The sequence below is a fragment of the Heliangelus exortis genome, chromosome 2 (genome assembly GCF_036169615.1).
Source record: "Heliangelus exortis chromosome 2, bHelExo1.hap1, whole genome shotgun sequence".
Taxonomy (NCBI): domain Eukaryota; kingdom Metazoa; phylum Chordata; class Aves; order Apodiformes; family Trochilidae; genus Heliangelus; species Heliangelus exortis.
Window position 1 is genome coordinate 131,118,385 of NC_092423.1, and position 12,900 is coordinate 131,131,284.

Sequence of the window (12,900 nt, forward strand, 5' to 3'; positions counted from 1 at the left end):
GAAACTTTAGAGCATTCAGAGACTGGATCCAATTCTATGGAACAACCTATCTAGTTACAAGCAATTTCATAAACTCCTCAGATGGGACACATTACTGTTCTAATTCATTAACTGAAAATTAATCACATTATGTCTTAGGTGGCATCTTAGTTCTTGGTATGTAAGCTTCCAATGACCTTAATAAAATGAAGGGCATGTTGTGGAGATGTGGTCTCTGTCTATTTACATAGATAGGATTGTATTTATGTTTTCTTTACTTTCCTCCTACCAGTAGAAGGGACTGATTTGTTTATGAAATAATATACCAGTCTCTATAATTAAGAGTGACTGAATCTGGTCTATATTGCTTACAACAACTTAAAGTCCTAAAAACAGGTTGCTGTGCTGGCTTTGATGGAAGAAACAAGCTCAAAGAGTCATCTGAACATCTTCATTGCAGGTGGCCTGTCTAGGAATGAAGAGTCTTATTTACAAAGTCAGTTCTTTGAGTTGAATCTTTCAAGCATGAGTGGCTTAAATGTAGGAAATTAATCATTTTAGAAGACAGAAGCTTTTAAATAAAGGACTTAAATGTAGGAAATTAATCGTATTAGAAGACAGGAACTTTTAGATAAAGGACTTGCAACATCTTCATTGGCTTATATGATGGGATTTCTTATATGTACTTTTCCCCCAAAAGATGTTATACCACTTAATTTGTTCCTTGTCCTTTGGCTGCACAGGGGATTTCTAAAGTTATACTGAAACAATGCACTTTGTGCTGGAATGATTTACCAACATCAGATGAGTTTTTATGATTTACCTGAGTTCAGGTTTTACACAGAAGCAAACAAACCTTGCCATGTTTCCACAAGCCCAACACCAAGATAGGATTTTCCTCTGGTATCTAATACATATGAAATAAATTTTATGCCAATATGTGAGAGATGGAATCACTGAAAAAAAAAAAAAAAAAAAAAAAGAAGGAACATTCAATAAAGAGAGAAAATTTACAGTTACCAATAGACATCATTAGGCAAATTCATCTTTTCAAAGGCTCAGTGCAATTTAATCTTTCAGGGTTCATTCATCTTGTCCCCTATGCTTCCTTAATGCATTTCATCATTTTACCATTACTGTGTGACACTGACTGGGAGACACACAATTTTACTCTGTGACAGAAATCTTTTACTGAAAAAATAGGAAACTATAATTGTTTATGCAATATATGAATACTGGATTAAACATGCATTTTGTTAACTAAATGGCTAAGATGGCATACAAAGCAAACAAAAAAAAACCCCAACAAATATTTTTTATCTTCCTAATATGTTCATATACCTATATATTCATATGTGAATGTCTCTGTGTATGTATGTTGTAATGTCTTTAGCCTTTACTTTTTTTCTGCAGTTCAGGAATGGGGATTTGTGAACCTTCCCATTGTGTTTTTGATTCTGACATGCAAATATACTTTAATGTTTGAGCTGAAATCTGATTTACCTGCCTTATGAAAAAGAATGAGCTATGTAATCTGTCCACAGAACTGGTGTTTGAAGAAGCAGGCTTAGTTTTATTTGTAAATAATGGATAATCTATCTAAATTCAAACTAGACTAAAGGAAGCATTTTCATACTCTTAATTTTATCTGCAAATTATTGAAGATTGAACTTGGAAAATAAAGAAAATTTTTAAAGTGTCTGTTTATTACTCTGTGCATTTTACATTCCTGTGTTTGTTGTTGATTTATCTTTAAGAGCCAAGACCAGAAGCTGTAAAGCTATGATAAATGGTATCCACCACCTCTCTTCATGGAATCAGAATACTTCTGTATCTGCTGTCCTCAGGCTGTGGCTTTTGGACTGTGTGGTCTCATCAAATGAACTAAAATAAATATATTCTACATGAGACATTGCTGTATATGCCAAAGCAGGCTTATGACATAAAAAATGAGAGGAATTGTAGCTCTATAATTACAAAGGGGAGAGTTTGTGGTTGCTGTCATGGTAAAAGTGGAAGAGACTGAAAATCAAGGCATTTTCTGCAATATGATGTCATGTTACTGGGGAGAGAGGGAAGGAGAAGAGCTCAGTTATAGCCCAGAACTCTCTCTCTAAATATCAAACTCGGTGTGCCCTGAGGTAATCCTTCCTCCTTATGAAACCCCAGGAAGGTCCCTGTGAAGCACCCAGCCATTTCTGACACCTCACTTTAAGAGAGTGGGGACAAGAGCAGCAAAAGCCACCAGCAGCCCCAGAGGCAGAGTCTGCCGGGAGAGCACGAGGAATCCCACTTGCTCCGTGCTTGGGAGAAGCATCCTGGTGGTGTCCTTTACACTGAGTGAGAAGAAGACAAGAGGAAATGGACCTCAGGGGGAATTGGAAAGATTAATGCTAGAAAATAAAAAACTGAGGACCAAAAGTGTTGGACAGCTTGTCTCAGAAAGTTTATTAAAATTACGTTAGACACATTCCTGATGAGGTATAAGGACAACTGGTTCTTCACTTCATGTGTTGTTCCATCACAACCCAAAGAAAGCCCAATCCTACTCAATTTTCTAGACCTTCTTGTGCTCTAAGGAGGTCTTTCCTAAGTAATCTGTGAATAAAAAAAAAGGCATTTGACATTACAGTATTAGTCTTGTACTACTCAGAGCTCATCCAAATATAATGACTGTGGAGAAAAGGGATGATATACTCCTATCAGGCATGACATGCCCATGTAATGAAAAGCCCACTTCTCCCTGGGTGGTAATGGTAGCTATTTTTTCTTCATCTTCTCTTGTAATTTTTAACAGTTGTACCCAGAAGACTAATTTCTGAGATTACTGTGCAAGAACACAGGATGAGGTGTTCCTTCTCCAAAAAAGACAGTGTCATTCTTAGCAACAACATATGGGAAGCATGACCAACAAGAAAAAAAAAAAAAAAAATGGGCTGGCTAATAAGAAGGATGATGCCATATATCAGGAGTATTCTGTTGCTGAGGAATAGTTTGAAATCTTAGAAAAAATCCTTATGGCACACCAGTAGCAAAATAAGGTGTATATTCAAACATGCAAAAATGACATTTACTTCTGAATCATGGGAAGCACTTCAGTGCTCAGATAGGAATGGCCACACAACATCCTATTCTCAGCAGAAAGGCATTATCAAAAATACTGCTGTCAAAAAAGAGGCAGGACAATGTATAGAGTCAGTCCCAGTTAGACTTCAGGATATCTTATTCCTCTTCAGGATATTCCAACCTATATCCCCTTCTTCAGGCAGAAGAAATTAAGCATTTTGTCTATGTTTGATATAGCCATATCCTCCTGGAACAAGATAATAACTTCTGCTGTGTATGAGAACCTTCTGGAATGTGGCAAAGGGACTGTACAGCAAGTGACTGCTACAAAGGCAGAGAAATGTGAGAGGAGTATTAAAAAGTACCACAAAAGAGAACAAAAAGCATATCTTTCCTGAGGGCTTCACCACTACACAGCAGGTATAAAAAGCTCTTTTATAGATGCACCCCAGTGATATAAAAATATAGATACAATCTTACTGACAGCTCTGCATGAGTCCCCATGAAAGCTGATATATCTGTGCTGTTTAGGGTTTTCTGTGATACTAAAAAAATTGAATTAATGAAATAATTACAAATTCTAGTCAATACTTGAGCTAAGATTTTAAGAAAATACAGTCTGGTAGTATGGACAGAATAGAAACCAAGCACAATGCAGAAGAAAACAGGACAAAGCTACTGCTGGAGAAAGCACCTGGTCCATGCTAGCAGCAAAGCTGTTAAATGCCTCTTGAAAAAAATCTGTGGTCTCCAGGACTTCAACAGCCAAGGATGAGCAGACAGCAGCCTCATTCTCATCCAGGGGGAGAATCAGTGAGGTAGGGAAATTAAGAGCAACATGGTTCATTCTGTCTGTTAATTCAATGCAGGTGTTGCAAATGTATGAGGCAACTCGAATGCAGAGCTAACTTAATGCTCCTGCAGAAAGCACAGAAAGCACAGAAAGCTCCTGCTGCTGCATTTTTTTAACCTGTACTGTAGAAGTAAATTCATAACTTTTACAGATAGCCCCTTTTTTGCCCCCAAAGTTACACTGATTTTTTTAATATGTTTTTCCTAAGTGCCAGAAAGGGTTACTCCTGCTGAAATATCATCCCCATCCTACTTCCCTATGCTTTGGGTATTGTCTGACAAGTAGCTTGTTCTCTTTGATCCCCGGCCAAGATGCTGACACAACCACTGGTTTGTTTCCTTAGGAAACGGAAGAATAATACAAAGGAATGGCTTTCATGTGTGCCAAAAAGCAAAAGGATCTGGGGATGCTAGGAAGCCTCAGTTCAGCAGTCAGGAGTCTTAAGAGCCCCTGGGGACCCTGTGAACAAGAGACTTTGAATACAGGGTCAGACTGTGCCTTGCAAGCAGAGCCCTTGCGGCTGCAGGGAGAGCTGAAGGGGGAGAGCTCATTGCAAGTGAAGCCCTCGAAGTACTTGGAGTTTAATGGACTCTGTTCCTCTCATGCCTCAGGGGAGTAAGTGTTGAGGTGGGGTTACTAAAATGGAAGCTCAGGAGGTGTTACCTGATCTACAGCACTGTGCACACCACACATCCACGGTGCTTTTTTATCCTGCAGTGGGGTAAATTTGGCCCTGTATTTGAAGAACTCAATGCACTATAAAGTTTCAAAATTAAACCCCCAGTGTCCTCAGGCCAAGCATTTCCCATTGCACTAGTGTGATCCCAGGCACCTCTTTTCCAGGTTTTCTCAGTGAATGATGTGAAAGAAGTAATAAAAATAATACATGGTGGCCTAAGATGCAGAGGTGCAAGACCTTTAATTCTGTCCTGTCTTACCACCCTGAGGTTTTCAAGCCCTCCTGTATGGTTCCAGATAGCCTATGGATATTATCTGGAATCCAAAGCCTTTCTCCTGCCCAGGGGTAAACGAATTACAAAGTTGGATCACTAATGCAGGGGAAAAAGTAGAGCTGATTCACTGGAAAATACTAGTTAACACATGCTACTTCGCCAAGATAAAATCCAAGTTTATTTGGAATACCTGCTGGAACAGAAAAACCCAGCAAATACTAAAATATAGGAAATACTCTAAATTGTAAAGGTAGAATTAGGATGTTGATAAGCAAGGGGGAAGCGGAGAGAATATAATAGCTCTTCTTTTCTTTCTGGAAGATTAAACATCCTAACTCCTGAGTGAGAACAGCGGGATGCCTCTGTAAATCTGTTCTTGCTAGGCTATTTGAGAAAAGCAGTTTTAGATTGCTGGGGGTGCCTGCTTAGAAAAAAAGATAGGGTTGAGGGAGAGAGAGTGTTGTCACAAGTGAAGGCTGACCCAGATGTATTAAATTAGCCTTGCTTCCACACTCCTGCATTATAATCAGTATTGTTCAGCTTTAATTTAATTTTTATTAACCTTTCTAAAACACCCACATATTTGGACACAGGGAAGTATGTCTGGGGTATTACTGCATGGATAGAAAAAACAATTCATGCACAGTCAAAAAGCAGCTTAAGAAAAGGCACCATAGCTAATTAGCAGCCTATTTATCAGTTATGAGGAGCTGTCAAAATCAAAAGCCATGGAAATATTTATGGTCATTTGTATCTGCTCTTACAGTTTACAATTTAATAGAATTATTGGGTTTGTTCATGCAAGGCAGATAGAGCTTTCCAGCTCACTCTTAGTTTTCCAGCTCACTCTTAGTAACTGCTTAATGTTCAGTTTGCCTGACTCAAGGACTGAAGGGCTGAATTGATCCTAAAACAGGAGGTGCTGGGTTCTGACCATGTCCCTAAAAAAGCCCTCGTGTGATGCTGTGGCATCTACCTTACCCTCAGATTAATTCCCCCCCAACATTTTTGCACATTTCACTCGGAGTATTAATATGATGTAATTTTTGCAGAACATTATTATATAATAGAGAGCAGAATTTTACCAGTTCAGATATGGACTTGGGGAAGCTAAAGCTCATGATTGAAACTGCCAAGCACAGGAGCAAAGTTACTTCTCATTGATTCACTGTACAGGTACAATACCACACAAATATCATCACCTCTGAGAACAATTGGGATGTAGGGATTATTCCAGTCTTAATGGGCAGGAATAGTGCTCCATGCAAATGAGATCCTTTATTCATGTTTCCAGTTCAAAACAATCTTTTAGATGAATGAACATATTCAAAATCATTGCTGAGGAAAGTATTTTGCACCCACTCTTGGAATGCAATAATATCGTGCTGCTCTAGCTGGGATTTCACACCCAGCAAAAAAGGATTTTCTATCCATTGACTACTGTTGATATCATGAGAGTCTTTAAGAGTTTGGGAGAATAATTAATGGAACACAACAGGTTAACTTCTAGGATATATACTGGGCCACATTTTCCAGCAGGAAGCTGAAATGGCTGTCACCGCTGCTTATCTCTCTGCAAGCCAGGTGGGGGTTGGTCTCTTTTCCCAGGCAACTCTCAGCAAGACAAGAGGGCACAGTCTCAAGTTGTGCCAGGGGAGGTTTAGGTTGAACATTAGAAAGAATTTCTTTACTGAGAGGGTGATCAGGCATTGGAATGGGCTGCCCAGGGAAGTGGTGGATTCTCCATCCCTGGAGATATTTAAAAAGAGACTGGATGTGGCACTGAGTGCCATGGTCTGGTAACCATGGTGGTAGTGGATCAAGGGTTGGACTTGATGATCTCTGAGGTCCCTTCCAACCCAGCCAATTCTATGATTCTATGATTCTATGCTGTGTTTTCTTAAAATCTGCTATTTACTTGCATCCATGGTAAGAAAGTGGCTTCTTAAGCCTTCACTATATAGGTATTTTTCAGTTCCCTCAAGTAATGTCTCACTGGCATTTCATATTACAAATGCATTTCTATCAGAAGGTGAATCTATCCTGACAAATCACTTTGCTCCACAACTTGCTTCTACATCCTAATCCCAGACCATCTGCACTGCACATGTGAGTGTTCACTCTCAGTGAACATGGAACCAAAACAACCAGTTCCCTCACATTAAAACTGGACTTTGGCCCAGGAGATGCTCCTCAGAGGCAGTATGAGTTGTGTCTCTTTTCTGCTGCCCTAGAGACCTCTACCACCCCACAGACCTCCCAGCATGGCACAGACACCCCTGTGTTATGCCACAGTGCATCTCTGAAAAAGCATCATTAGCATGTACTAAACAGCTCCTGTGAGCTGCGCAGAAATCCTTTAATTACTCTGGGAAAGGTCTTTTCACACATGGTGAAAGCCAGTTCCCATCAGCTCCTCCTTTTGGGCTTCTCAGGGAACACCACCTGGGCAGCCCAACACCAATGCCAGCCCTTAGCTTCTGAGTCTTCATCCTCCTCCAGGCAGAATGAACCCGCAGACACAATCCTAGTTTCTTCTCTATCTTAGCCCTCCTGAGATCTTGTGTTTGTGCATGTGCATTTCACCTCAACACACCCTCTTCAACTCATTACACATTCCTGTCCACCTGGTACATGCTCAGCACACTCATCCTCTCCTCTGGGCTACATGGGCTCAAGTAACAAGTACTGCCTGACTGCATCAGGATTTAGTCCGGGTCTATTACCAAAGACTGGTGTCTACAAGAGGCTGTTCACAAAAATGCCACAGGGCTCTCAGAAGGTCTCTCTCCATGTCCCTGTCTGTGGCCATACTGAATGTTAAATGCCAGACCTCCAGCCCTGGGTACCAGACTGCATGGTCAGTGTGATTTCCAGGGGCTAAAGAAGCACAGCTTATATGCAGAGACAAGAATTTATTATTAGTCTAATTAAAATGTTAACAGTCAAAAAAATAATTACTATCAGTCCAGTTATAAAACAATAATGCTAGTACTGGAAGTCCAAATTTGTCCAGCTAGTAGAGCCCATTCCTAGGAAGGATATCAGCTCCTCAGCACCCACCCCACTCCCTGGGGCTGTCCTCATCTTGCCCAGGCCCTCTGCATTCTAAGGCCAATGGCATCAGTCTGCTTCAAGAAGGAAGAGGGAAGCCTAGGAGGAATATGATGCTAATATTCATAGGTCATAGTTTTCCACCTTGTCTTCTCTAGGAGGAGCATGACATTGATGCTGGGGGTCTTCTTCCTTCTGACTCTGGGTCTACTTGGTGTAATTTTTATTTTTTCTAACACAGGCTTCTTACTTGCTCTTTCCTCATTGGTTTGCAATTCCATGTTTTGTCTGAATTTGCTATATAGAGCATATTATAGAGCAGTTGGAGGACCATTGCTGTTCTCTTTATTATCCCTAAAACAGGTTTAACCAGATCCACGGGGCTGTTCTCTGTTGACTCATAACTGACCACACATGACCTGTGCTTACAATTCTGGCACCTTTAGGATCAGTCTGCACTTGAACCTTGACAGCCTCTACTGTCACCCTGTTCTTGTACTTTCAGGGATACCTGGTATAACCTCCTGTTTTCCTTCAATCACAAATCACAGTTTTCCTCACAATCTAATGAATGTTCTATTAACACAAACCAGTTGCACACACATCCTTGTTTTGGAGCCAGCACTCACTTTATGAAGAGCAACCATCCAGAACCACACATTCAGACACATACAGGCACGGACATAATGATCCATATCTACTAGTTATGGCAATATCACTGATAAACTGTATATAAATTCACCCAGTGCACTTTAGGATAAACAAGCTTAATGATGGCTTCAAAAACTTCCACCATGATCATACTTCTGCAGACATAAATCAGAGGTCTCAAGGATGATGAGGTTTCAGAACACTGTCCTCTGCCACGGGATTCTGCCACAGCTGCCATCCACTGTGGAGATGCTTCCCCCCTTACAAGAATTTGGTATCCAGGTTTGATCACCCCAGCATATCCTGGTCCCACCAGGATCACAGCTATCAGGGTTCACAAAGCTTTTCTGAAGTATTGAGAATACAGCAAGAATATAGCCTGGGTGACTCCTGGCAGTTTACATCTCTGGCAGCAGCCTGTCCCTAAGCTGGCTTCCCTAGGATGGGTGGCTGCTCTGCTTGCCAGGATCGATGTCTAAAGCTCCTCTGGGGAGACTGTTCAAGAGTAGAAGTCAGGTTTTGGACAGACCAAAAATAACACCGAAGTTTATTTGACATAAACATGAGCAGTAAATACTGCAGTGGCAGAAGCACAAAAAGCAGCTGCAGTGGAAAGCCCAAGAGCAGCAGTGTGCAGCATGTAAGGAGGTGTCAGTGTGGGGAATGCACAATGTTTAAGGAGACTGCTGGAGCAGTCACCACACATGAGACAAGAAAGTGCCACACATGACACACCAGAAAAGGCCAAGGAGTGAGCTGCTGGAAAACCTGCGGGATAGAGACCAAGCCAAGCTCCATGGCTATGCAGTGTGGATGCAACTAGCCAGCTCTAGATGGAGCTAACCTTAACATTTTGAAGCTAAGCTACAAAGGGTGTAATGCTTCCAGAGGTATAATTGCCAGCTGTCCATACCCAAATTCAGATCTGGACAGAATTTGAGCTAAGGAGAGTTTGCATGAGACTCCCTCACATGAGAGACAATTTTTTTCATTTATCTCCACTCTTACAAATGTGTGAAGTCTGGGTCACTTTTAATTATATACCTTGGAAAATCAATAAATTAATTTTTCAAGAACTGACCATATGTTGCGCCTTTTTGATTAAAAGTTACTTGCACAATTCACACCATTTGGTTTTGGAGGACATTTTGATGGCAGATCCAGATATGTCTGGTGTTGTCCCATTTATTTATAGAGAGCATACAAATTCAGGTTGTCCTGGCCACTCCAGGATGCAAGAAGTGGGAGATAATTTCTCTAATGAATGGAACTTCTGTAACCAACATTTGTTGAGTTTTGCCTCATCTCTTTCTCCCAGGTATGTCACTGCTTCTTCTCTGACTTAATATCTTTCAAGTTAAGCACAAATCATGACAGGAGCAAGTGATTCACATTCAGGGTCTCAATGCCCTCCTTGAAAGATCCTGCAGTGATTAATTTTTTTCCTTTTTCATACATCAGTGAACTTTTCAATAGTGTTTTAGCACATGAATTACATTTCAAAGCAATGAGAAGTTACTTCAGTGAGAGTCAGACACTGTCTCAGGTGGGAAGCTGGTCATGCAGATCTAAGCAGTGGTAAATTCTCAAATGTATTTGATTACTTGAGGTTACCCATTTAAATTAATAGAGAAGGTTTTCCTACTGTCTAGAGCACTTTGTGTTCTGGAAGCCCACTATCATAAGTATTAATTACTGAAGGCTTTTATTCTGGATGCTTTTGAGGCAGGTGGAAGGCTGTTCTCCAAGAGAAGGCTCTGCTGGTTCTTATTGATCACAAGAAGCATCATTCTTTGGCCCTCTCCAATGGTGAACTAATGGTCTTCCTATTAACTCAGGATGTCTTGACTGATGTCTGCACAGATTTTTGAATGGCACGGAGTTTATCCCATAAACTTGAATACTCAATGCTACTGAATTATTAGATATATTTCTGTCCTCTCAAAAGCCTATTGGAGATTTGCTTGAGCCAATCCAGGTGACCACTTTTTTGAGATGAGCAGTCAGACTGCTTTGACTGCCTGTCAGACTTCCAGAAAAGCAATAGCACCTTCCACTTCTGATGAATATTTGTGGTGTCATTGAGGTAAAAAGAAATAGTGATTCCTTCTTCACATGACAGACAAGTTGAAGTTTTACTTAGCCTCACCAATGCAATTCAGTATAAATCATTTCTACTGTATGATTTTCTTCCATGTATCTAGAATATAAGTTCAAAACTCAGTGGGGATAGGCCTACATGACATCTTCCTTCACTGACAGACTACTTTAAGGTAAGTTTTGAAACAAGAGACACCAATTTTCATTTATATTAAGATCATTGCATAATATGTTTTCTACTTTAGAAACAAAAAGGCTTTAAAATGAGTGTATGTTGCAGATACTCATGAATCCCTTTATATGACCAATGGGGCATAAGGTGATTTAACTGTGGAAAAATATCAGTAGGTTTGTATTTTTTTCCAAGTTTTTTGTTTATATAATCTTATACAATATAAAAATAAATTATTTTTCTGCATGTTCACAAGAGAAAACAGCCTCTTTCTTTATTCGTTCAACATGTATTACATTGCTGCTGCTCTCCCACAATAGTCTATAATCCAGATGAAATCATGCTGCTTTACTGAAAATTAGTGTGAAAGTGGAAAGTTCCAATAATGTAGGTTCGATTTTCTTTCCTTTCCTTTGCTTTTTATTACTTTCAAACTCAGAAACAGGTTAAAATCAGCACTTGAACTGACACAGCTAGAGTTCCTGAATATAAAGTAGCTTTAGATTCTTCTAAATTGGTAACAATTTGAGAATTCTTTCCTGGTATCCAACAGCTTCACTCATACAATTCACAAAAGCTTAGCTGAATTATTCTCTTTATTCCGAGGAGTACAGAAACCTTGGATTTGCTAGTGGCTGAAGAAATTATGCAATATAATTAGCAGAGATGCAGAAACATGTGTATCTTGCCAGAACAGGCACAGAGAAGAGAATGAAACTAGGGAAACATAGGAATTACAGAATTATGAAAATGTCAGGCCATTGGATTAAATCCTGGTGCTAGCTATATCAGTGTAAACCAATGAAGACATTAAAATTTTTGGCACAAACTAATTTGGTTTTGTCTTCTATTAAAACTGTTAGTATCTGGATTTTGATATAAATGACTTCACATTTGCTTAAATACCTCAAAGGAGGTGCAACACATAGCGAGGTACATGCTAGTATAATGCCACTGTAAAGATGAGAACAGAAACAAACATCTATCTTTGTTATTTACTGATTTGAATTTATTTTCAGTCCCCTTGCACAGGAGCAAATAACTGCTCGTGGGTGGTGAAGAATGAAGTTCCTAGATACTTATTTTCAGTTCTTACTCTGTGGAAGCTGTTATGACCTTCACTGCACAAAGAAGAGACAGAAAAATCAGATTTATGAATCCAAGGGCAGGAATGATACATTACTCCAATTGCATTTCCGGAATAAATTGAGTTGGGAGAGCTAAACTGATTTTGGTCCTGTCTATCCATTTTGCTCTACTGACATTTTTTAAAAGGTCCCAGGAGCTGTGCTGTGGTACTTTTGGTATGGAATTACCCTTATCTTTCTGACTCCTGTAAACAGGGTTGCATCCCTGTATGTCCCTGCTCCCCTTTGTAGAGACTTGGACTGCTTGGTTGGCTTTGTCCCTTAAGTGATGGCAGTATCTCTAGGTCTATATCAGCTATCAGCCATGATCAGCCTCTCCATCTGGGGAGGCTCAGTAGACCTATGGTTTCTACTAGTATGCTGGGGTTGTTCTGCTTATCTTCACTTTTCACCATGGAAGTCATCAGTCCTGCAGCATGGGACCACTTCAAATTTGGTACAGACATAGAACCTCATCCTAAACTTACCCCTAAAAACAATAAAACATAAAAGCATAAAAACAATGTTCCAGGAGAATGTGTACTTCTAGCATACCATGACCCAAAGTGAACCTCTCAGATGGTTCTAAACCTGCCTGAAAGTGTGAGTGAAGGAACATCAGTGCATGAGGTGACCACTGGTGGCACAGAGTGACTCAACATGGTATTTTTTGCCCAGGTAGCCCAGCACAGGTATAAATGCAACTTATGGCAGTGCAGGCCTAAATTAAGGCCCTGAGTCAGACTTGCAAGTTGGTTAAAACCAATAATAAACACTTAGCTTAAGTCATTGTTCTCTGCTACTATGAGGATCTGAACTGTGTTGTGGGACGGGCATCACACCAGTGCACAAGAGTGCTCCAGTGTCATGGGCATCCCTGTAATTCAAGGGTAGTTTGGGTCCTCTGGGGATAAAGACAACGATGACCATTCAGCTGCTGTTGGC